The following is a 26,540-nucleotide window of genomic DNA, read 5'->3' as shown; positions in this document are numbered from 1 at the left end:
CATGCCAGGTTTATTTCTCCAAATTCATTTGGAGCTCAAAGAGTGTGGTCTCAACTGAGATGCCCAGAGGGGGAATAGCCAGGGGTTATATGTACACCATCTGAGTGTATTCTCATTTCAAAAACATGTATATGAGTTCATATCCTGATTCCTTTAGGGAACTTCAGTTTCCTTTGATCAGTAAGTCTCAGGGAGGGTCTATGATATTTTTCCTGGCTAGCCCAGCGAGCATTCAGATCTCTGCCCTTCAAAAGGTAACACTCCTGGTGGTGATGACTATCTCCCTGTGGGGGCGGATTCCCAGCGGTAATTTCACATCGTGCACCTTGGTGTTTGTTACGATGTGCCTGCAAATAATGTTTGCAGTTCTTGTTATTCTCATCTCAAGTTTAGCCTAGACTTTTCTCAAAAGGGTAGTCTCTATGTTGTTGCAATTTACTCACTGCCTACGAGCACAGCAAGTTTTAGGTTATTCCTTACACTCCTTTGAAGGCATTTCTTTCTCCTTTGCTTTTATTATCTAGTAGTTCATGTCACATCATGGAGTGCCTGATGGGATCATAAAACTCTTGGCACCTGGGGATGCCTCTGAGTAGTGCTTAATTTAGCAAAGCACCATTTTTTTCCCCCTTTAAAAATCCCCCTTTATCCCCCTTTTTTCCCCCTTTATTTTACCAGTAAAATACCCTGGTATTTTACTCCACCCTTAGTTGCTTAACCTGGCAGATAGATTAGTGAAGAGGGCAGAGGCTGGAATCCAGGAGAGGGTGCAAAATTGAAGGAGAGTCTACAGAAGTTGGAGAGAAAGGTAGGGAGGTGTAGCAGGGAAGATGAGAGTAAAACCATGCTGGCCTAACTTCAACAGCTAAGCGTGATCAAGCCAAAATACATTGCTTAAGAAAGTTAGAAAAATGGTTGTGATGTGGAGACTGATTCCAGGATGAAAATCATTTTGTGAACACTTGATTGGGATTTCTAATTTAATCATTTTCAGCTGCAACAACAAATGTTCAAACCACATAAGAAGTTTGACTTCACATATTTAACAGATTTTTTTTTTTTTTTTGGTATGTAGTAGTTTTATTTATTTATCTAGATTTATTTATTCATTTATTTATTTATATCTCATTGTGCATTGATACCACCTTTCTCTAATCTGCCTTCTGTTCAACTCCTGGTGTAACAGTGAATTGCAGTGTCTGAAGGAAAGACTTGACCTTAATACCTGAATTTTAAACCCTGCTCTTTCAATTACTAGCTGTGACCCTGGACACGTTGCATCAGCTCTGAGTCTTAGTTTCCTCGTCTGTAAAGTGGGATGTCTGTAAAGCACCCACTACATGTTTTCTGCACTGTAGGAGACACTAGGAGTGGTAGCTGTTTTTGTCACCATGTTTACTATTTTGAAGCAGGGGGAGACTGCTAAGCGGATATAAAAAAGCACATGGTAAGATTTCCTAATTAGATTAAAGGGTCAATATGGAACAAAGGTGAGACTACTTAAAATAAAATCATTTCAGTACTCTAATTTGACAAATATCATATTATGCCATTATACATGGCATAATATAATATTCACTCTTAAACTCATCTGTGTTCCGTTGAGTTAAACAACGGATTTCTTTGGAACATGACTGAAGTTTTTCAGGGATTATTTATCCGAAATTAAATATTACAAAGATAAATAATGTAACCTACTCATTCATCACTAGCTTCAAGATCATCTGAGTTTTGTATGGCCTCTCAGTTTTCTTTTGGTTTCTGTGGTTTTCTCTTATGTTGTGTAGTCGGGAGATGGGTTGTGTGTGTGTGTACCTGCTGGTACCTGGTGGTAAAGGGGAGGAAAATGTGTCCTTTTGCATTAGTTTAGACTAAGATAGCAATTTAGAAGCCAGTGTAGCTTGAAAATACTTCTAAACATCTATTCTTATAAAAATATATTACCACTTGAAAGTATCTTTTTTTCAGAAGATAATGTATTTACATTTGTGTTAACCAGTTACTTTGTAGTATCATTTACTTTTCGTACAAAGTCATCAGATCTACTTATTCTAGTCTGTTTTGAAATAAGCATACACTTGCGGACACATGTTTCTGCCTCATTCTTTGCTTCCATCAGTAGACAAGTTCAGACTTAGGAGGCAAAAGTCCAGCGGAAAGTACCAGAACTGAGGGAAGAATATTTGTCTAACCACCCACGCCACAGAATGCTTTCTTGGAATCCGCTGTGTGTATAAGATGGTATCCTGTCCCCTCAATATGTGACCTTTGCCTTTCTGACAATCAAATCTGATCCGCAAGGAAATCACAAAAACAGAAATATTGTTTGCTCAAGTTATACCAGATTTGTTTTTTTAAAAAATCAGTCTGGTTTTAAAAATTGAAAACTGCCCCACAATCATTTATGGAAGTTTGCTTTGTGACCTCAGTTTTTAGCAAAGGTGGTGGAGACTTTATTTATAAGGAAAAACAATTCAAGGGTGACTAAGAGCTATAGAAATTAAACTGGTTTTTGTTTTTTTAATGTGTATGGACCATTCTTTCTTTTCACTCCTTAACAGCTTTCCTGAGAATCTTGAGCCGAAACTTGGTTTGCTGAGGTAGTCTCTGACCTCTGGCTTGCCCAACCATGGATTCTTCATAGGGCATTGTATTTGATCAATCAGTATTTTCTCTGTGGAAATTGCTGGCATTGGCTTCCATGACAACATTCTTGTGTCCTTCTAGTCTTTCTGACCACTTGTTTTCAGTCCCCTTTACTCTCTTGTTCACTTATTTCATAATTATCGGTTTCTCACTGGGATTCCATCCTTGAACCTTCTGTTTCTACATACATTCCCTGGCAACTTCACTAAGTCATGAATCAGAGGACCACATGGACACTGATGAATCCCAAATTTGATCTACAGAGCTATCCACCTGCCCTGGAAAAATAAGCCAATATTTTGCAGACATCTTCACTTAAGGTGCCCAAAATACAACACATTTTTCAAACTTTTATTTTCTTCTACCACTGTCATTAGATTTGCTGCTCTTTCTGTATTTTCTGTCCTACAGCATCACTATCTCTCATGGAACCTACTACAACCTTCCTTAAGTTAGACTGTCCTGACTCCCTTCCCTCCAGGACTTCGACCGTGTTCTTTCTCTACCTGGAACATTCTCAGATGTCCCTTCACTTATTTAACTTTTAAGTATCCTACATATTTCATGCTAACCCTTGACTGAAGCTCTCTCGTTTGCTTTTTACAAACTGTTCAAAATTGACTTTTCATTCTTAGAACTTATGACAGGCTGAATCAATACACAGACTTGAGTGATCATTATATGAATGACTGTATTTTTTTTTAATGTCCCCACTGTTTTCCAAGAGCTCAGGAGCCAGATTTATTTTAATTTGCCATTTTATTCTTGTCAACCGGCACAGTCCCTGGTCCATGGGATGCTCTCAATAAATCCTCTTGGATATTAAATGCATGACTTCTTTCCACCGCCTGATGCCATCCAAAATCAATCAGCCATATCTCTTTCTTCTATCAGATCACATATCTTTCAAATCTACTCCTTCATCATCATTTTCAGTCTAGTCCTTGGAAGAGGTTCTCAGTATCCTGGCTTACCTTAAGCCTCAACTCCATCCACCAAACTATTAGTACTGTTACTTTTTAGACACAAGTATGATAGAAGTACCCCACTCCAGTATTCTTGCCTGGATGATTCCATGGACAGAGGATCCTGGCCGACTACAGTCCATGGGTTTGCAAAGAGTCGGACATGACTGAGCAAGTCACACACACATACATACACTTGATAGAGGTCCTTTCCTGCTCTGGTATCTTTAATAAGTCTAACATTTCTCTAGGGACAAATCTAAACTCCTCAGAGTCTACAAAGCTCTTGCCAGCCTGAGTCTCTACCTTCCCTTTCTGATTTCATCTTCCCGACTTAGTCATCATGTGATTCCATCACTGCTGAAGTCTCTTGTGTTTGGAACACACCATATTCTTTTGTTTTCTGTGTTGGTTCCCTCCCCTCTGATACTTTGAACTCCTCTTTCATCTGTGGCTTGAACTCTTCAGATTTATTTTGAATCTGACAGTTTGAAACTATGAAATCCTTCTGTGGCAAATTGTTACCCATTTACATACTTCTAGTTTTCTATTTCCTAAAAGTGTATAATCCACTAGGTACAGCTAGATGCATGATAAAATGTTACAATCATCTTCTCTGACCTTAAATTCTACCGTCTCTGTGGCTAAGGGGACTCTGGTTCCAGTCCCAGCATATGCTCACATCACTCTCGTCATTTTTTTTTAATCTCTATCACTTTTTCTGCCAGCTGTGTTTGGGTCATGTTTCTAGTATCACCACTTTGGCAACTAGCAATTCTCTGCTCCGACTGTGGTGGTGCAGAGATTGATGGCAACTACCCTCTGTCACATACATTGACCTTATTTTTGAGTCAAAAAACCACGGTGACCCCATTTTCTTGCTTTCCTACTGTACTTCTACTAATGGATTGCATTTCTTGATTCATTTTAAATATATCTCCCCTCTCTTAAGGAAACTGCCATGGGTCCTTGAGGGGCTGAGATGTAAGACAAGTTAGGTAGCCACCCTCCAAAGTCCAAATTGAGTCTTTTTATTACTCCCAGCCAAAGTAGCCTGTCTAGGGTTCTTACTCTGCACATCTCACTTGAGGACCGAGGTGGTCAGGGCCAGCTGCAAAGTTCTGTCTCCTCCAAACTTCATTTTCCTATAGGTCTTTATTGGATCTTCAGGCAAAACTGTTCTCTTGCTAGTCGTAGCTAGCTATCTTAAAATGAGTCATAAACTGAAACTGAGAGATAGAACATCTAAATAGAGAAGATACTTCAAAAATTAATGCATATTATCTTTCAAAATGCTAAAGTGAAATATCTGCTGGCATTAGAAGTCTCAAAATTATTTTTCCAACATATCCTCTGATAGTGTTTGATGAAAAAAAATTGCTAATGGTTTTCTAATATCCTGAGATAGATGTTCTCTAAGGAGATGCATGTCAGCTTAATTAATTTGACAGTTTTTCTATGTCATTACTAAAAAAGCAGATTCTAGATCTCTTGAAGAGCCAGGGGGAGAAAATGAGGTTTTCACATATTCAGTGAGGATCATTCTAGTTAGAGACTGGGATTGGGAGCGAATCCTCTTTGTAGAGTTTAACTGGGCGGAATTTGAACTGTCCCTAATATGATAAGGTTGGGTAAAATATTTTGGCCATCTGCCATTTACTGAGAGATAATGGTCTATAATCAATTTAGCTTTTCTTCCATTCTTTTTCTAAAAGAAGAGAGGGACATTGATCTGTATTTAGTTTCATTGTGATTATAAAATGAAAGAAAAATCTTTTGTTCAGGAGAAGCAGAGCTTTCTATCATGCTGAACCCTGAGAGAAACATTTCCTTTTTATCTTTATTATAAAAAAGATATGATGTAATATAGAAGATATCTAGAGCATATGTATAAAGTATATAAGATACAGCTTTTCCCTAATAGGTACAAATGTAGTAATAGTCATATGGCTATCATTATAATGTGGTGGTGGAATTCAATTCGGTGAAAGAAGTTCTGTACAGGATCATAAATCTAGTCTGTGTGTGAGGCTCTGATTTACCAAAATGCTTGAAATTCAAAATTTCATCACAAAAAAGATAGAAATTAGTGAAAGTGTTAAGGGAGTGTTTTTGTAGAAAAATTATGTAGAAAACAGAGGTGCTCTGAAAAATAAAGATAACTGGAGACAAAATATATAAAGATGTCATCAGTTCAGTTCAGTTCAGTCGCTCAGTCGTGTCCGACTCTTTGCAACCCTGTGAATCGTAGCACACCAGGCCTCCCTGTCCATCACCAATTCCCGGAGTTCACTCAAACTCACATTCGAGTCGGTGATGCCATCCAGCCATCTCATCCTCTGTCGTCTCCTTTTCCTCCTGCCCCCAATCCCTCCCAGCATCAGGGTCTTTTCCAATGAGTCAACTATTCGCATGAGGTGGCCAAAGTACTGGAATTTCAGCTTTAGCATCATTCCTTCCAAAGAAATCCCAGGGCTGATCTCCTTCAGAATGGATTGGTTGGCTCTCCTTGCAGTTCAAGGGACTCTGAAGGGTCTTCTCCAACACCACAGTTCAAAAGCATCAATTCTTCAGTGCTCAGCTTTCTTCACAGTCCAACTCTCACATCCATACATGATCACAGGAAAAAGCATAGCCTTGATTAGATGGACCTTTGTTGACAAAGTAATATCTCTGCTTTTGAATATGCTGTCTAGGTTGGGCATAACCATCCTTCCAAGGAGTAAGCGCCTTTTAATTTCATGGCTGCAGTCACCATCTGTAGTGATTTTGGAGCCCAAAAAAATAAAGTCTGACACTGTTTCCACTGTTTCCCCCTCTATTTCCCGTGAAGTGATGGGACCAGATGCCATGATCTTCATTTTCTGAATGTTGAGCTTTAAGCCAACTTTTTCACTCTCCTCTTTCACTTTCATCAAGAGGCTTTTGAGTTCCTCTTCACTTTCTGCCATAAGGGTGGTGTCATCTGCATATCTGAGGTTACTGAGATTTCTCCCGGCAATCTTGATTCCAGTTTGTGTTTCTTCCAGTCCAGCGTTTCTCATTATATACTCTGCATATAAGTTAAATAAACAGGGTGACAATATACAGCCTTGACGTACTCCTTTTCCTATTTGGAAAACCAGTCTGTTGTTCCATGTCCAGTTCTAACTGTTGCTTCCTGACCTGCATATAGGTTTCTCAAGAGGCAGGTCAGGTGGTCTGGTATTCCCATCTCTTTCAGAATTTTCCACAGTTTATTCATAGTATCACAAAATAAAGTTTATACTAATAAATTAAACCACAAGAGAATTTAAATTCATCATTATGTTTATTTATTATCTATATTAGTTTTTTTCAACTTTCTAATTTTTTTTCTCTTTCTTGAAGTATAGTTGATTCACAATGTTGTGTTAGTTTCAGGTATACAGCATAGTGCTCAGTTATATATACATATAGATACCAATTTTTTCAGATTCTTTTCCCTTATTGGTTACTACAGGATACTGAGTATAGTTCTTACAGCAGATTCTCATTGGTTATCCTGTTTATATACTGCTGCTGTTGTTGTTCAGTCTCTCAGTCATGTCTGATTCTTTGCAACACATGGACTGCAGCAAGCCAGGCTTCCCTGTCCTTCACTATCTCCTCAAGTTTGCTCAAACTCATGTCCATTGAGTCAGTGATGCCATCCGACCATCTCATCCTCTGTCTCCCCCTTCTCCTGCCTTCAGTCTTTCCGAGCATCAGGTCTTTTCCTATGAGTTGGCTTTTTGCATCAAGTGGCCAAAGTATTGGAGCTTCAGCTTCTGCTTCAGTCCTTCCAATGAATATTCAGGACTGATTTCCTTTAGGACGGACTGGTTGGATATCCTTGCTATCCTCAGGGGTCTCTTAAGCGTTTTCTCTGGCACTGTGGTTTGAAATAACAGTTCTTCAGCACTCAGCCTTCTTTATGGTCCAACTCTCACGTTTGTACATGACTATTGGAAAAACCATAGTTTTGACTATATGGACCTTTGTCAGCAAAGAAATGTCTCTGCTTTTTATTTATTTATTTAATTTTATTTTATTTTTAAACTTTACATAATTGTATTAGTTTTGCCAAATATCAAAATGAATCCACCACGGGTATACATGTGTTCCCCATCCTGAACCCTCCTCCCTCCTCCCTCCCCATACCATCCCTCTGGGTCGTCCCAGTGCACTAGCCCCAAGCATCCAGTATCGTGTATCGAACCTGGACTGGCAACTCGTTTCTTACATGATATTTTACATGTTTCAATGTCATTCTCCCAAATCTTCCCACCCTCTCCCTCTCCCACAGAGTCCATAAGACTGTTCCATACATCAGTGTCTCTTTTGCTGTCTCATACACCGGGTTATTGTTACCATCTTTCTAAATTCCATATATATGCGTTAGTATACTGTATTTATGTTTTTCCTTCTGGCTTACTTCACTCTGTATAATAGGCTCCAGTTTCATCCACCTCATTAGAACTGATTCAAATGTATTCTTTTTAATGGCTGAGTAATACTCCATTGTGTATATGTACCACAGCTTTCTTATCCATTCATCTGCTGATGGACATCTAGGTTGCTTCCATGTCCTGGCTATTATAAACAGTGCTGCGATGAACATTGGGGTACACATGTCTCTTTCCCTTCTGGTTTCCTCAGTGTGTATGCCCAGCAGTGGGATTGCTGGATCATAAGGCAGTTCTATTTCAAGTTTTTTAAGGAATCTCCACACTGTTCTCCATAGTGGCTGTACTAGTTTGCATTCCCACCAACAGTGTAAGAGGGTTCCCTTTTCTCCATACCCTCTCCAGCATTTATTATTTGTAGACTTTTGGATTGCAGCCATTCTGACTGGTGTGAAATGATACCTCATAGTGGTTTTGATTTGCATTTCCCTGATAATGAGTGATGTTGAGCATCTTTTCATGTGTTTGTTAGCCATCTGTATGTCTTCTTTGGAGAAATGTCTATTTAGTTCTCTGGCCTATTTTTTGATTGGGTCGTTTATTTTTCTGGAGTTGAGCTGTAGGAGTTGCTTGTATATTTTTGAGATTAGTTGTTTGTCAGTTGCTTCATTTGCTATTATTTTCTCCCATTCTGAAGGCTGTCTTTTCATCTTGCTAATAGTTTCCTTTGATGTGCAGAAGCTTTTAAGGTTAATTAGGTCCCATTTGTTTATTTTTGCTTTTATTTCCAATATTCTGGGAGGTGGGTCATAGAGGATCCTGCTGTGATGTATGTCAGAGAGTGTTTTGCCTATGTTCTCCTCTAGGAGTTTTATAGTTTCTGGTCTTACGTTTAGATCTTTAGATTTTGAGTTTATTTTGGTGAATGGTGTTAGAAAGTGTTCTAGTTTCATTCTTTTACAAGTGGTTGACCAGATTTCCCAGCACCACTTGTTAAAGAGATTGTCTTTAATCCATTGTATATTCTTGCCTCCTTTGTCAAAGATAAGGTGTCCATAGGTGTGTGGATTTATCTCTGGGCTTTCTATTTTATTCCATTGATCTATATTTCTGTCTTTGTGCCAGTACCATACTGTCTTGATGACTGTGGCTTTGTAGTAGAGCCTGAAGTCAGGTAGGTTGATCCCTCCAGTTCCATTCTTCTTTCTCAAGATCGCTTTGGCTATTTGAGGTTTTTTGTATTTCCATACAAATTGTGAAATTATTTGTTCTAGCTCTGTGAAGAATACTGTTGGTAGCTTGATAGGGATTGCGTTGAATCTATAAATTGCTTTGGGTACTATACTCATTTTCACTATATTGATTCTTCCAATCCATGAACATGGTATATTTCTCCATCTATTAGTGTCCTCTTTGATTTCTTTCACCAGTGTTTTATAGTTTTCTATATATAGGTCTTTAGTTTCTTTAGGTAGATATATTCCTAAGTATTTTATTCTTTCCGTTGCAATGGTGAATGGAATTGTTTCCTTAATTTCTCTTTCTGTTTTCTCATTATTAGTGTATAGGAATGCAAGGGATTTCTGTGTGTTGATTTTATATCCTGCAATTTCACTATAGTCATTGATTATTTCTAGTAATTTTCTGGTGGAATCTTTAGGGTTTTCTATGTAGAGGATCATGTCATCTGCAAATAGTGAGAGTTTTACTTCTTCTTTTCCAATTTGGATTCCTTTTATTTCTTTTTCTGCTCTGATTGCTGTGGCCAAAACTTCCAAAACTATGTTGAATAGTAATGGTGAAAGTGGGCACCCTTGTCTTGTTCCTAACTTTAGAGGAAATGCTTTCAATTTTTCACCATTGAGGATAATGTTTGCTGTGGGTTTGTCATATATAGCTTTTATTATGTTGAGGTATGTTCCTTCTATTCCTGCTTTCTGGAGAGTTTTTATCATAAATGGATGTTGAATTTTGTCAAAGGCTTTCTCTGCATCTATTGAGATAATCATATGGTTTTTTTTTCAATTTGTTAATGTGATGTATAACATTGATTGATTTGCGGATATTGAAGAATCCTTGCATCCCTGGAATAAAGCCCACTTGATCATGGTTTATGATCTTTTTAATGTGTTGTTGGATTCTGATTGCTAGAATTTTGTTAAGGATTTTTGCATCTATGTTCATCAGTGATATTGGCCTGTAGTTTTCTTTTTTTGTGGGATCTTTGTCAGGTTTTGGTATTAGGGTGATGGTGGCCTCATAGAATGAGTTTGGAAGTTTACCTTCCTCTGCAATGTTTTGGAAGAGTTTGAGCAGGATAGGTGACAGCTCTTCTCTAAATTTTTGGTAGAATTCAGCTGTGAAGCCGTCTGGACCTGGGCTTTTGTTTGCTGGAAGATTTTTGATTACAGTTTCAATTTCCATGCTTGTGATGGGTCTGTTAAGATTTTCTATTTCTTCCTGGTCGAGTTTTGGAAAGTTGTACTTTTCTAAGAATTTGTCCATTTCTTCCACGTTGTCCATTTTATTGGCATATAATTGTTGATAGTAGTCTCTTATGATCCTTTGTATTTCTGTGTTGTCTGTTGTGATCTATCCATTTTTGTTTCTAATTTTGTTGATTTGATTTTTCTCCCTTTGTTTCTTGATGAGTCTGGCTAATGGTTTGTCAATTTTATTTATCCTTTCAAAGAACCAGCTTTTGGTTTTGTTGATTTTTGCTTTGGTCTCTTTTGTTTCTTTTGCATTTATTTCTGCTCTAATTTTTAAGATTTCTTTCCTTCTACTAACCCTGGGGTTCTTCATTTCTTCCTTTTCTAGTTGTTTTAGGTGTAGAGTTAGGTTATTTATTTGACTTTTTTCTTGTTTCTTGAGGTGTGCCTGTATTGCTATGAACTTTCCCCTTAGGACTGCTTTTACCGTGTCCCACAGGTTTTGGGTTGTTGTGTTTTCATTTTCATTCGTTTCGATGCAAATTTTGATTTCTTTTTTGATTTCTTCTGTGATTTGTTGGTTATTCAGCAGCGTGTTGTTCAGTCTCCATATGTTGGAATTTTTAATCATTTTTCTCCTGTAATTGAGATCTAATCTTACTGCATTGTGGTCAGAAAAAATGCTTGGAATGATTTCTATTTTTTTGAATTTACCAAGGCTAGCTTTATGGCCCAGGATGTGATCTATCCTGGAGAAGGTTCCATGTGCACTTGAGAAAAAGGTGAAATTCATTGTTTTGGGATGAAATGTCCTATAGATATCAATTAGGTCTAACTGGTCTATTGTATCGTTTAAAGTTTGTGTTTCCTTGTTAATTTTCTGTTTAGTTGATCTATCCATAGGTGTAAGTGGGGTATTAAAGTCTCCCACTATTATTGTGTTATTGTTAATTTCTCCTTTCATACTTGTTAGCATTTGTCTTATGTACTGTGGTGCTCCCATGTTGGGTGCATATATATTTATAATTGTTATATCTTCTTCTTGGATTGATCCTTTGATCATTATGTAGTGACCTTCTTTGTCTCTTTTCACAGCCTTTGTTTTAAAGTCTATTTTATCTGATATGAGTATTGCTACTCCTGCTTTCTTTTGGTCCCTATTTGCATGGAAAATCTTTTTCCAGCCCTTCACTTTCAGTCTGTATGTGTCCCTTGTTTTGAGGTGGGTCTCTTGTAGACAACATATGTAGGGGTCTTGTTTTTGTATCCATTCAGCCAGTCTTTGTCTTTTAGTTGGGGCATTCAACCCATTTACGTTTAAGGTAATTACTGATAAGTATGATCCCGTTGCCATTTACTTTATTGTTTTGGGTCTGAGTTTATACACTGTTTTTGTGTTTCCTGTCTAGAGAATATCCTTTAGTATTTGTTGGAGAGCTGGTTTGGTGGTTCTGAATTCTCTCAGCTTTTGCTTGTCTGAAAAGCTTTTGATTTCTCCTTCATACTTGAATGAGATCCTTGCTGGGTACAATAATCTGGGCTGTAGGTTATTTTCTTTCATCATTTTAAGTATGTCTTGCCATTCTCCTCCTGGCTTGAAGAGTTTCTATTGAAAGATCAGCTGTTATCCTTATGGGAATTCCCTTGTGTGTTATTTGTTGTTTTTCCTTGCTGCTTTTAATATTTGTTCTTTGTGTTTGATCTTTGTTAATTTGATTAATATGTGTCTTGGGGTGTTTCTCCTTGGGTTTATCCTGTTTGGGACTCTCTGGGTTTCTTGGACTTGGGTGATTATTTCCTCCCCATTTTAGGGAAGTTTTCCACTATTATCTCCTCAAGTATTTTCTCATGGTCTTTCTTTTTGTCTTCTTCTTCTGGAACCCCTATGATTGAATGTTGTAGTGTTTAATATTGTCCTGGAGGTCTCTGAGATTGTCCTCATTTCTTTTAATTCGCTTTTTCTTTTATCCTCTCTGATTCATTTATTTCTACCATTCTATCTTCTAATTCACTAATCCTATCTTCTGCCTCTGTTATTCTACTATTTGTTGCCTCCAGAGTGTTTTTTAATTTCTTTTACTGCATTATTCATTATATATTGACTCTTTTTATTTCTTCTAGGTCCTTGTTAAACCTTTCTTGCATCTTCTCAATCCTTGTCTCCAGGCTATTTATCTGTGATTCCATTTTAGTTTCAAGATTTTGGATCAATTTCACTATCATTATTCGGAATTCTTTATCAGGTAGATTCCCTATCTCTTCCTCTTTTGTTTGGTTTGGTGGGCATTTATCCTGTTCCTTTATCTGCTGAGTATTCCTCTGTCTCTTCATCTTGTTTAAATTGCTGAGTTTGGGGTGTCCTTTCTGTATTCTGGCAGTTTGTGGAGTTCTCTTTATTGTGGCGTTTCCTCACTGTGTGTGGGTTTGTACAGGTGGCTTGTCAAGGTTTCTTGGTTAGGGAAGCTTGTGTTGGTGTTCTGGTGGGTGGAGCTGTATTTCTTCTCTCTCCTTTCGAAGAGTTGGGTTGCTTTTCTGGGTGCCTGATGTCCTCTGCCGGCGTTCAGAAGTTGTTTTGTGGATTTTACTCGACGTTTAAATGCTCTTTTGATGAATTTGTGGGGAAGAAAGTGTTGTCCCCATCCTACTCCTCCGCCATCTTGGCTCCTCCCTCCCACATCTCTGCTTTTTAATATGCTCTATGGGTTTGCCATAGTTTTTCTTCCAAGGAGCAAGTGTCTTTTAATTTCATGGTTGCAGTTACTGTCCACAGTGATTTTTTAGCCCAAGAAAACAGTCTGTCACTATTTCCATTGTTTAACCATCTGTTTGCCATGAGGTGGTGGAACTGGATGCCATGATCTTTGTTTTTTTGAATGTTGAGTTTTAAACCAGCTTTTTCACTCTCTTCTTTCACTACCATCAAGAGGCTCTTTAGTTCCCCTTCACTTTCTGCCATTTTTATATATAATAGTGTGTATATATTAATCCCAGACTCCTAATTTATCCATCCCCCACTTACCCCTTTGGTAACCATAGTTTGATTTCTATGTTTGTCTATTTCTGTTCTATAAATGAGTTCATCTGTATTTTTTTTTTTAGATTTCACACCTATGTGATATCATATGATGCTTGTCTTTTTCTTGCTTATTTCACTTTGTGTGAGAATCTCTAGGTCCTCCATGTTCCTGCTTATGAAATTATTTCATTCTGTTTTATAGCTGAGTAACGTTCTGTTGTATATATTAATCAAGTTAAACAAATTGGCTGTTTGTCTTTGCTAAACCTTTTTACATCCTAACTACCCTTCAAGATCCAACTCAGGTCCTACCATTGCCCTAAATCCTCTTTCCCCTCTTTCCATATATAGTGTCTGTCATAAAATATACCTGACTATACAGTTTCGTGCTTGTATTGTTTGTATCACATACATAGACATAGAGCAGTTGGAAAGTTGTCCTAATACAATGCAGTTTAATAACACAAGACTTTCTAACAGCTGCCTTACATAGTTAAAAACAGAACATAAGGCCAAGACTCATAGGCTCTATGTGGAAACCTAGTCATCTTTCATTTTTGCATAGTGTATGATGCTATGATGAACTATGGAATGAGGTTCGTGACATTGTACAGGAGACAGGGATCAAGACCATTCCCATAGAAAAGAAATGCAAAAAAGCAAAATGGCTGTCTGGGGAGGCCTTACAAATAGCTGTGAAAAGAAGAGAAGCAAAAAGCAGAGGAGAAAAGGAAAGATACAAACATCCGAATGCAGAGTTCCAAAGAATAGCAAGAAGAGATAAGAAAGCCTTCTTCAGCGATCAATGCAAAGATATAGAGGAAAACAACAGAATGGGAAAGACTAGGTATCTCTTCAAGAAAATCAGAGATACCAAAGGAACATTTCTTGCAAAGATGAGCTTGGTAAAGGATAGAAATGGTATGGACCTAACAGAAGCAGAAGATATTAAGAAGAGATGTCAAGAATACACAGAAGAACTGTACAAAAAAGATCTTCATGACCCAATTAATCACGATGGTGTGATCACTGACCTAGAGCCAGACATCCTGGAATGTGAAGTCAAGTGGGCCTTAGAAAGCATCACTATGAACAAAGCTAGTGGAGGTGATGGAATTCCAGTTGAGCTATTCCAAATCCTGAAAGATGATGCTGTGAAAGTGCTGTACTCAATATGCCAGCAAATTTGGAAACCTCAGCAGTGGCCACAGGACTGAAAAAGGTCAGTTTTCATTCCAATCCCAAAGAAAGGCAATGCCAAAGAATGCTCAAACTACCGCACAATTGCACTCATCTCACATGCTAGTAAAGTCATGCTCAAAATTCTCCAAGCCAGGCTTCAGCAATATGTGAACTGTGAACTTCCTGATGTTCAAGCTGGTTTTAGAAAAGGCAGAGGAACCAGAGATCAAATTGCCAACATCCACTGGATCATAGAAAAAGCAAGAGAGTTCCAGAAAAACATCTATTTCTGCTTTATTGACTGTGCCAAAGCGTTTGACTGCGTGGATCACAATAAACTGTGGAAAATTCTTCAAGAGATGGGAATACCAGACCACCTGATCTGCCTCTTGAGAAATTTGTATGCAGGTCAGGAAGCAACAGTTAGAACTGGACATGGAACAACAGACTGGTTCCAAATAGGAAAAGGAGTACGTCAAGACTGTATATTGTCACCCTGTTTATTTAACTTATATGCAGAGTACATCATGAGAAACTCTGGACTGGAAGAAACACAAGCTGGAATCAAGATTGCCAGGAGAAATCTCAGTAACCTCAGACATGCAGATGACACCACCCTTACGGCAGAAAGTGAAGAGGAACTAAAAAGCGTCTTGATGAAAGTGAAAGTGGAGAGTGAAAAAGTTGGCTTAAAGCTCAACATTCAGAAAATGAAGATCATGGCATTCAGTCCCAGCACTTCAAGGGAAATAGATGGGGAAACAGTAGAAACAGTGTCAGACTATTTTTTTGGGCTCCAAAATCACTACAGATGGTGACTGCAGCCATGAAATTAAAAGACGCTTACTCCTTGGAAGGAAAGTTATGACCAACCTAGATAGCATATTCAAAAGCAGAGATATTACTTTGCCAACAAAGGTCCATCTAGTCAAGGCTATGGTTTTTCCTGTGGTCATGTATGGATGTGAGAGTTGGACTGTGAAGAAGGCTGAGTGCCGAAGAATTGATGCTTTTGAACTGTGGTGTTGGAGAAGACTCTTGAGAGTCCCTTGGACTACAAAGAGAGCCAACCAGTCCATTCTGAAGGAGATCAGCCCTGGGATTTCTTTGGAAGGAATGATGCTAAAGCTGAAACTCCAGTACTTTGGCCACCTTATGCAAAGAGTTGACTCATTGGAAAAGACCCTGATGCTGGGAGGGATTGGGGGCAGGAGGAGAAGGGGACGACAGAGGATGAGATGGCTGGATGGCATCACTGACTCAATGGACAGGAGTCTGAGTGAACTCCGGGAGTTGGTGATGGACAGGGAGGCCTGGCGTGCTGCGATTCATGGGGTCGCAAAGAGTCGGACACGACTGAGCGACTGATCTGATCTGATCTGATCTGATGATGCTATACTGGTGGCTCAGTGGTAAAGAACCCACCTGCCAATGCAGAAGATGCAAGTTCAATCCTTGGGTCCTGGAGAAGTAAATGGCAACCGACTCCAGTATTCTTGCTTGAGAAATCCCATGGACAGAGGAGCTTGGTGGGCTAGAGTCTATAGGGTCACAAAACAGCTGGATACAACTTAGCGACTAAAGGACAACAACAACATAATGGTTATCTAGATGACATAGATTCGTTCAGAACTGAGTGAGCCTTAAAGGGACAAGGCAAAGTGGTAGAATTTTTATTGAAAAATTGAATGCTTTAGTTTTAGCACTTCTCAAAAAGGGCTTTGCTTGAGTATATGTATCTCTGTGTGAGCTCATCTCCTTTGATATTTTTTCTCCGGTGTGGGATACAGGTTCTAGTGACATTATTCTATTATTTTTTTTTTTACTACAGTGTATAAATAGAATATCATGTTACTACTAGACTTCTACTAGTCTACATTTTATGTAACTCATTAGTTATTCTGTATGGCATACTATATTTTAGTTGTGAGTCCTAATACATAATTTTCATAAGCCTATTCAGTAAACAGTTCAATGGGACATCATTGTCTCAGTCATTTTGGTGATAAGCTCCACCTCTGTCCTGGAATTTAGCTCATCATTTATATGACAGTTTTGTGTAATGAAGAAGCTAACTGTTCTAGCATGGAAACATAAAACCTCATTTGTGATAATGGAATTTGACTTGTCTTCTTCCTCTCACTTTTAATAATATCATAATGTTAATGCATCTGAATGTAATTAGCATAAACTGTTTAAAAAAAAGTGCTCTACTGTACCAGAAAACATGAATTAGAATTTCAATTATTAGTTTTTTTCCCCAGACATTGACTTTATGGGCGAGACCAAATGGAATATTGGTTCTTGGACTGTGCTAACCCATATAACCATGAGTACATTTTCACGATTAATTTTATGTGCATATTTTCTTGTCTTAATGACAAGAATGTTTTTTTCTCTCTGGTGTCTGTTGGAATGAACTAACTTAATTTCAGAGAATGCTAGAGAGGAAAATCTCAAAGGTGTCAATTAAAAAAGAAAAATATTTTCCCTTGGTTTATTCATTCTCCTACATGTAGATAGTGGGAAATTGAGTTAAAAAAAAAAAAACTTCCACTATTCCACTCATGCATTATTCAAGTACAGTGAAAAGGGACAAAATATAAAATGGGAGACTGATCTCCAAAGCAATATTAGTTTAAAAGAAGTTTGGCTGAAATAACAAATAATCAGTAATTGAAATGTATTCTAGTTATATAGACAGAGCATACCAATGGGCAACATTTTTATATGGAAGTATACTAGATAGCATATTCAAAAGCAGAGACATTACTTTGCCAACAAAGGTCCATCTAGTCAAGGCTATGGTTTTTCCAGTGGTTATGTATGGATGTGAGAGTTGGACTGTGAAGAAAGCCGAGGGCTGAAGAATTGATGCTTTTGAACTGTGGTGTTGGAGAAGACTCTTGAGAGTCCCTTGGACTGCAAGGAGATCCAACCAGTCCATCCTAAAGGAGACCAGTCCTGGGTGTTCTTTGGAAGGAATGATGCTAAAGCTGACACTCCAGTACTTTGGCCACCTCATGCGAAGAGTTGACTCATTGCAAAAGACTCTGATGCTGGAAGGGATTGGGGGCAGGAGGAGAAGGGGACGACAGAGGATGAGATGGCTGGATGGCCATCTTATTTGAGTGAACTCCGGGAGTTGATGATGGACAGAGAGGTCTGGTGTGCTACAATTCATGGGGTCGCAAAGAGTCAGACATGACTGAGTGACTGAACTGAACTGAACTGATACTGATAAATACTTATGGCAGAGCTTCATTTGGGGAACTTGGACTTCAAGCATTCATTTCCTCAAGAAACTGCTAAGATAAATAATGTCAGCCAGTGACTTAACTCTGGTTTACTGCTCCATGAACCTGCTCACAGTAGGCAGCCATGCTTCCCTCACTGGCATAAGAGAAGGAACGATCTCTCTCTACTTGCTACCTTGGCTAAGAGAGTAAATCTGATGTCTGTGGGTTGGTGTTGCTGCTGCTGCTGCTAAGTCGCTTCAGTCATGTCCAACTCTGTGCAACCCCATAGACGGCAGCCCACCAGGCCCCCCTGTCCCTGGGATTCTCCAGGCAAGAACACTGGAGTGGGTTGCCATTTCCTTCTCCAGTGCATGGAAGTGAAAAGTGAAAGTGAAGTCTCTCAGTCGTGTCCGACTCTTAGCGACCCCATGGACTGCAGCCCACCAGGCTTCTCTGTCCATGGAATTTTCCAGACAAGAATACTGGAGTGGGGTGCCATTGCCTTCTCCCTGGGTTGGTGTTAGTGGGGTCTAAAGTTAAATCTTGAGGTTTACTACGCTACCTAGAGAGTAGAGATCTTAACTTGAAATTTATGGGAAGTTTCAGTAATTGCTAAATTTGTGGAGATTTTAGAAAGTGTTCAACTGGGCTGACAATTTTCCCGAATCTTATCTCAAATACAGCATAAAGCATTTTCTAGAAATTATTGCCATATCCTCTCTTTGTGCAAGTGGGTAATCTCATTTGTTAAATACTTCTTTATACACTTGTTATGGTATAGGTTCTGTTTTAGACCTTGGTGACTCTAAAAACAGTGTATGTATGAGTCCTTGTGTGCATTTTGTCTTTGTGAGTATTCTTATGTTATCTCAGGATTGTAAGATGACTGCCCCAGCAGGAGGTATAACTTTTGTCTTTAACGTAGGAATGAGGGGAGGGTTTGATGTGGACCGTATAGGCCAGAGCTGCATCTCAGGGATGACACAGCCCCAAAACTGGGGACCACCTTCTGAAGGAAGCAGGCAGTTGAAGGAATCTGAAGATACACAACAGTTTTATTGTCCTATGTGGTAGGGTTTTCATTTCCAGCTTAAGAGGGCTATTTTCCTAGTGCAGAAAACCATGTAGGGAGGGTATTCACAGGATATTGGGCAGCCCCTAGGGACAGATGTTCATCATCACCCGCCTTGCCTGATCACCCAGTTTAATTACCTCTCCCATGTCTTCCTCTCCAACCCCGTGGTGTTGTGTTTGTTTGGCTAGAACTTTGCACAGTTTAAGCTCTTACAGTACTGCCTCTGTTTTCATCACCACTGTGTATCTAGGAAGTAGTGTAATGACCAGCCCAGTGTGAGCTTTGAATACATATGTGTTGACTAGGTAAGTGAATGAATGAGTGAATAGTAACTTGCAAATGATGAGGTAAACAGTAGCATGCAGTGGTTATTATAGGAAGTAGGAAGTAGAATAAATTTTAAAATCCTAGACTGGGAAAATTTTCACAAAAGAGGTAAGTTCTGGGTTAAGTGTTAGCATATGGTTTTAACAAGAAAACCTGAGGGAGTAGAAAACCACACGTGAAGATATGTATGTGGCAATGCTCTTAGTTCACAAGACGGTGGGGAAAACAATGCTTTATCAAATTTCTTGTAAACACATTTGCACATATATATGGTTTTTTGATGATCTCTAATTATTTTCCTGACTAACAGGTCCACAAAATGTACTGGAGAGGATCAAGCCTTAATTCTATCACATTCAAATCTCTCCTGAGAGACATTTTCTTTCAGTGCCCTGGGAAGCTGAACTTTCTTAATTGGATTAGTGGCATTTTGCTGTTTCAAACTGAAACAGGATCCACTGGCCTCCACTAGCTGGTGCTTTATAATCTACACCATCTATTTTGCGGTCAGCACTGAAGTATTAGAGCTAACGCAGGGAGACAGGAAGTGGCATTAGAATTCTTTCTGTTCAGCCCTGCTTAGAGATGTAGTCTGAGATAAGAAATAGAGTGCTATTTTTCTGTATCAGAATACATCTCTGTAGAACCGAAGTCTGCAAAGAAAAGCCAAAAAGGAACTTTTCAGTACGGCAGGAGAGCTATTTCCTGGGCACTCAGTATTTCAAAAGAGCCTTCTATTCAACCCATTTGCCCTCAGCTATTTTCTTGTTCATGAGAGAGAGAATCCTACAAACCTTAATCCCATTTACCAAAATACCAAAGCAATCTGTACCTTCTGTCAAATAATTATGTCTGAGGTAAGCATAGGGAATTTAGTCATTTATAGAGGGCTGTTTTCCCCTTAACAAAGTCTCTAAATAGAATTATCAAGTATCAAATGTTAATTTGTCAAGAAAAAGCTGAATAGCTAATAAGGAAAATCAGATTTATATTGTAAATAGAGCATTACCCTAAAGACTTCCATGTCTCCAAAAGGAAGTATGACTGAAATATGACTGAGGCAAAGTCTTGATCAACCAAACTGTTGTCCTTTTCTCTTCCACGTACTTCAAAATCTTGCTCTGGGGTAGTACTGGGGAAAACACCACCACTGCATTTTAGGACTTTTGTGGAATATTCTGTTGCCCCTCAGCACTGTCCCCTATGCCCCTTCCCCACCCTTCAGTTAATGAATTTCCACATCCACAGGTAAGGAGGGGCAACTGTATTCATTTTATATCATGGACTTGAGCATCCCTGGATTGCTGTCCCCAGGGATTCCTGGAATCACCCTCATGAGGATGCTGTGTGGAAAGTTATAGGAACAATCCTGACTTTAGCATTTTTGTCCTCAGCTGTGACTTGCCTCCGGCAAAACACATCCATGTAACAGACTGGGTGGCTGCCTGGCCTTCCAGGGGAGGGATGAGACCTCAGCTCCTGTCCCTGCCCACCAGCTGACAGGATTTTGAAGTTCCCAGGGGATGAGACTTCCTGCAACTTTCCCCTTTGAGAATGGACCCTGACTACGTACCAGTAGACGTTCTGACAGTGCGCTCTCTGAACCTCTGGAAATCCTAGGGTATTTGTTCCACCCTCCGTGTTCTGTCCGACTCTCATTTCTTGTTCTCCTTCACCTCCAAGGTTTCTTCTGTAACATCAGCCAAGTGAATTATAATTTTGAGAAGCTGGCCTGAGGTACAGCTTAAAATCACTCTCGTGAAAACGAGTATCTGTTATTTACATTGTTGTTAAGTTATTTAAATTGTAGGGCAAATGTTTCCCTGCATCTGAAAGGGGATGGGAAGAGAGGGGTGTTTGCAAAGGAGAAAGAGATTAGAGAGAAAGCTGCTGACACTAAGTCTTTTTCTACGGAAAAATCAGAAAACTTCCCACATTCCCTTCTCTAGCCCCAGCTGACGTGACTACGGCTGGGAAGAGTGGCTCTGTCAGCCACTTTCCTTTCCTCTCTATTTCAATGGAAATGACCAGAAACTGAAGGAGCTTGCAGTGTGGCAACTGCCCAGTCTCAGTCAAGTCAACTTGAAGATCTGCAAGTTAATTCATTGTAAGCATGGTTATTGGAAAACCGAGTGAAGATTTTCTGTTTAGGATGCGTGGGCTTAACGGCACTCATTTTGTCCCCATTCTTTTCCACCACCATCTGATGACTGCTCTGCGTTATGCTTGCCTCCTTCCTCTTCCATGTTCTATTTTTAAGCTGTTCTTTTATTTTTAAAAACCGAGGTATAGTTGATGTACAATATTATGTAAGTTTCAGGTATAGAACATAGTGATTCACAATTTTGAGGAATCTCCATACAGCTTTCCATAATGGCTGCACCGGTTTACATTCCCACGAACAGTGTACAAGGGCTCCCTGTTCTCCACGTCCTCTCTAACATTTGTTATTTGTAGGTTTTTTGATGATTGTAGCCATTCTAACAAGCATTATGTGGTATCTCATTATTTTGATTTGCATTTCTCCAGTAACTAGCAATGTTGAACATCTTTTCATGTGAGTGTTAGCCATCTGTATATCTTCTTTGGAAAAATGTCTGCCCAGGTCTTCTGCCCAATTTTTGATCGGTTGCTTGTTTATTTGTTTTGGTTTTTGAGTTGTTTGTATATTTTGGATATTAACCCCTCGCTGGTTGCATCATTTGCAAATGTTTTCTCCCATTCTGTAGGGGTTGTCTTTTAGTTTTGTGGATGGCTTTCTTTGCTGTACGGAAGCTTTTAAGTTTGATTATGTGCCATTTGTTTAATTTTGGTTTTATTTCTTTTGCCTTAGGAGACTGATCCTTAAAAACAATTTGTCAAAAGTATTCTGGCTATGTTCTCTTCTGCGAGTTTTAAGATGTCCTTAAATGTAGGAGATGTAAGTCCTTAAGCCATTTAAAATTTATTTGTACATGTTTTTTGCACGTGGTGTGAGAGAATGTTCTAATCTCACTGTTTTACATGTAGCTGTCCAGTTTTGCCAGCACCACTTGTTGAAGAGACTGTCTCTTCTGTGTTGTATTCTTGCCTCTTTGGCATGGATTAATTGACCACAAATGTGTTAGTTTCTATTTATGGACTGTCTATTATGTTCCAGTGATCTATGAGTTTGTTTTTGTGCCAATACCATGCTTTTTGAAATATCAATAACCTCAGACATGCAGGTGATACCACCCTTATGGCAGAAAGGAAAGAGGAACTAAAGAGCCTCTAGATGAAGGTGACAGAGGAGAGTGTTAAGCTGGCTTAAAACTCAACATTCGAAAAATGAACATTATGGCATCTGGTCCAATGACTTCATGGAAAATAGATGGAGAAACAATGGAAACAGTGACAGACTTTATTTTCTTAGGCTCCAAAATCACTGCAGATGGTGACTATAGCCATTTAATTAAAAGATGCTTGCTCCTTGGAAGAAAAGCTATGACCAACCTAGACAGCATATTAAAAAGCAGAGACATTACTTTGCCAACAAAGGTCCGTCTAGTCAAGGCTATGGTTTTTCCAGTGGTCATGTACGAATGTGAGAGTTGGACCATAAAGAAAGTTGAACACCACAGAATTGTTGCTTTTGAACTGTGGTGTTGGAGAAGACACTTGAGAGCCCCTTAGACAGCAGGGAGATCAAATCACTCAATCCTAAAGGAAATCAACCCAGAATATTCGTTGGAAGGACTGATGCTGAAACGGAATATTCGTTGGAAGGACTGATGCTAAAACTGAAGCTCCAATACTTTGGCCACCTGATGCGAAATACTGACTCATTGGAAAAGACCCTGACGCTGGAAAAGATTGAAGGCAGAAGAAGGGGATGAGAATGGTTGGATGGCATCACTGACCCAATGAACATGAGTTTGAGCAAGCTCCAGGAGATGGTGAAAAACAGGGAAGCCTGGAGTGCTGCAGTCCATGGGATCACAAAGGGTTGGACACGACTGAGAGCTTGAACAACAGCGACAATATAAAGTGAGGGGTTACAAAAAGTAAACTCAAAATTCTTTTTCATTTGATCAAGTTAACCCCTTAGCAGAAATTAAGCCCATTTCATAAATTAAACCCAAAACAATTAATCTAAAATTTATTTAAACTATCCTATTCAAAGATACATTAGAATGGTGGTAATATAAACGGAATGATTTCATAATGTGTTGAATGACCAAAGTTTTGGAGAAAAGAGAATGATAAATACACAATGAAGGAAAATTGCTTACTTCCTTTTTTAAAATGTAGTAACACAAATGTATTTAAAAAGTGCTTTCAAGAAGGAGTTATTTCTGTATGTAGATGTGCTAATTAAATAGTCCTACTTTGCTCAGTATTAGCCTCATCCCAGTCCTGCTACATAGTGGTAAATAAATGTATCACGGCTCATGACATTATTTTCGATGTTTAATGTTAGTAATAGGACATAGTTAAACCATTTCTGGAAGATTATTGATTTTCATAGGAATTTCAGATATTCGTCCTCCAGGTTCAGGATTTAAAATTAGCCAAAGTGTGGAATAATCACTTTGAAACTAATCGTGTCACCATATTGTATTGCGCATCATTAAGTTATGAAGAATCTTATCTATGCCTTTGTCTAATTTTTCAGGCAAGAATACTGGAGTAAGTTGCTATTTCCTCTTCCAGGGATCTTCCTGACCCAGGAATTAAACCCATGTCTCCAGCATCTCATGAATTGCAGGTGGATTTTTTTACCTGCTGAGCTCTCAGGGAAGCCTCTAGTAAGTCATACTTTTAATAAATAAGCTACTTGGCTGTAGTAAGCCATAGAACTGAATAATGGAAATGAAAGCTTAAAATTTGAACTACGTTCACATAATATCATTCTGTATTGAATTTGTCCCTTTTTTTGGTCTATGATCTCAGGATAGGCTGCTCCTTTTCTATAAGTTACTTGTATACACAGTATGCTGCTGATTGGTTATTGTATTTGCATGGATGCTGTCAGAGTTATCTGTTAGTAAAAGTCAGGACTGGGACTAACTTGCTATATTTTTTTTCTTCATTATTTTCTATTATTAGTGATTTCTGTTATTAATAGAATTCTTTCTATTATTAATGACTTCTGTCATTATTTGGTCACAAATTAATCATTAGTTACCCATCTTTGTTGAGGGACTCAGAATAAATTCAAGATGGAAACATCAGCACAATTGAGATATTGGAATGACAGAGAGATGAGATGATCGATATTTATTGAGATACTAATATCTCTGGACTATAATATGTGTAATTCCTAGGCAGGAGTGGGTGAAAACAGAATTTCATAGCCAACATATTTGAATTTTAGTTTAGGCCTGCACTGTAGCTAGTTTGGGGCAATGGGTAGGCCACAGTTTTTTTAATTATGGAAGAGGAATAAGAATACCTACCATACAGAACTGATTGAGTTGGTGTAATGTATTCTTTGTTATCAAAATACTCATAGCTTTGGGACTTTGAACTGGTAATTATTGATGAATTGTGAAAGAGTATAATTCATAATTGTATGATCTTCAGTTCAGCTCAGTTCAGTCACTCAGTCGTGTCCGACTCTTTGTGACCCCATGAATTGCAGCACGCCAGACCTCCCTGTCCATCACCAACTCCCAGAGTTTACCCAAACTCAACGTCCATCAAGTCAGTGATGCCATCCAGCCATCTCATCCTCTGTCGTCCCCTACTCCTCCTTCCCCCAATCCATCCTAGTATCAGGGTCTTTTCCAATGAGTCAACTGTTCACGTCAAGTGGCCAAAGTATTGGAGTTTCAGCTTCAGCATCAGTCCTTCCAATGAACAGCCAGGACTGGTCTCCTTTAGAATGGACTGGTTGGACCTCCGTGCAGTCCAAGGGACTCTCAAGAGTCTTCTCCAACACCACAGTTCAAAAGCATCAATTCTTTGGCGCTCAGCTTTCTTCACAGTCCAACTCTCACATCCATACATGACCACTGGAAAAACCATAGCCTTGACTAGACGGACCTTTGTTGGCAAAGTAATGTCTCTGCTTTTGAATATGCTATCTAGCTTGGTCATAACTTTCCTTCCAAGGAGTAAGTGTCTTTTAATTTCATGGCTGCAATCACCATCTGCAGTGATTTTTGGAGCCCAAAAAATAAAGTCTGACACCGTTTCCACTGTTTCCCCATCTATTTGTCATGAAGTGATGGGACCAGATGCCATGATCTTCATTTTCTGAATATTGAGCTTTAAGCCAACTTTTTCACTCTCCTCTTTTACTTTCATCAAGAGGGTTTTTAGTTCCTCTTCACTTTCTGCCATAAGGCTGGTGTCATCTGTATATCTGAGGTTATTGATATTTCTCCCAGTAATCTTGATTACAGCTTGTGCTTCTTCCAGCCCAGCCTTTCTCATGATGTACTCTGCATATAAGTTAAATGGATGGTTAGTTGTATAAGTACCTGAGTGAGACCTAGAAGGACACATCAAATCGTACACTACTTATTATTATGAATGCCTTTTTTTTGGTTTCCTATTATGCATATATTAATTTTTAGGAAATGTTATTTTGAAAACGAACTGTTGTGGAGGGTTTTAGATAATGCAGGTAACTTCCTAAGCAGAGTGACTGGTATATGGTAGGCTCTCAATACATTTAAACTACTTTTTCTTGAGGTTTAACAGACCTTGTTAAAATCCTTGTTTTGTCTCTTGCTAGTTTTGTGACTTCAGTCAGATTATTTAGTCCCTCTAAGCGTGGTGAATTTGCCTGTAACGTGGGGGGAAATTGTTGCGCTCCCTTGAATCCCCTTCTCCTACAACTATATTGCAAAACTCCTCCATCAATTCTGTATATTATTTTTTCTGCTAAAAACTAAAGATATTAATATCTTCTATCTAATTATTCCAGACTAAGTAGTAAAGAGGTGAGTTAATAGAGTTGTTCATTCTCAAATTTAGCCATTCAGTCAAGCCCTTTAAAAGAACACTCAAAGAGAAAAGAAAGGCATGCCTGATAGTATTTACATTTCCAAGCATATAATATTTGTGTCTCTCATTGTATGTGGCAGATCTGGTAGAGGAAGCATGAAAAGAAAGCAGTGTGATCGCTGGTACTTAAACAAAACTAAATTTATCTTTTTCCTAGATTCCTCCAGTTGCAATTCCAGGTGGGTCATTTGATTTCAGAGCAATTTATTTACAGTTTTCTTTATTTTCCCTTCTAGTAATGGCAAGCCTGATTAATATATCCTTTAAGCCTTCA

This window comes from Bos mutus, chromosome 4, assembly GCF_027580195.1.
Source record: "Bos mutus isolate GX-2022 chromosome 4, NWIPB_WYAK_1.1, whole genome shotgun sequence".
NCBI classification, from domain to species: Eukaryota; Metazoa; Chordata; class Mammalia; order Artiodactyla; family Bovidae; genus Bos; species Bos mutus.
Note: the sequence above shows the minus strand (reverse complement) of the source record.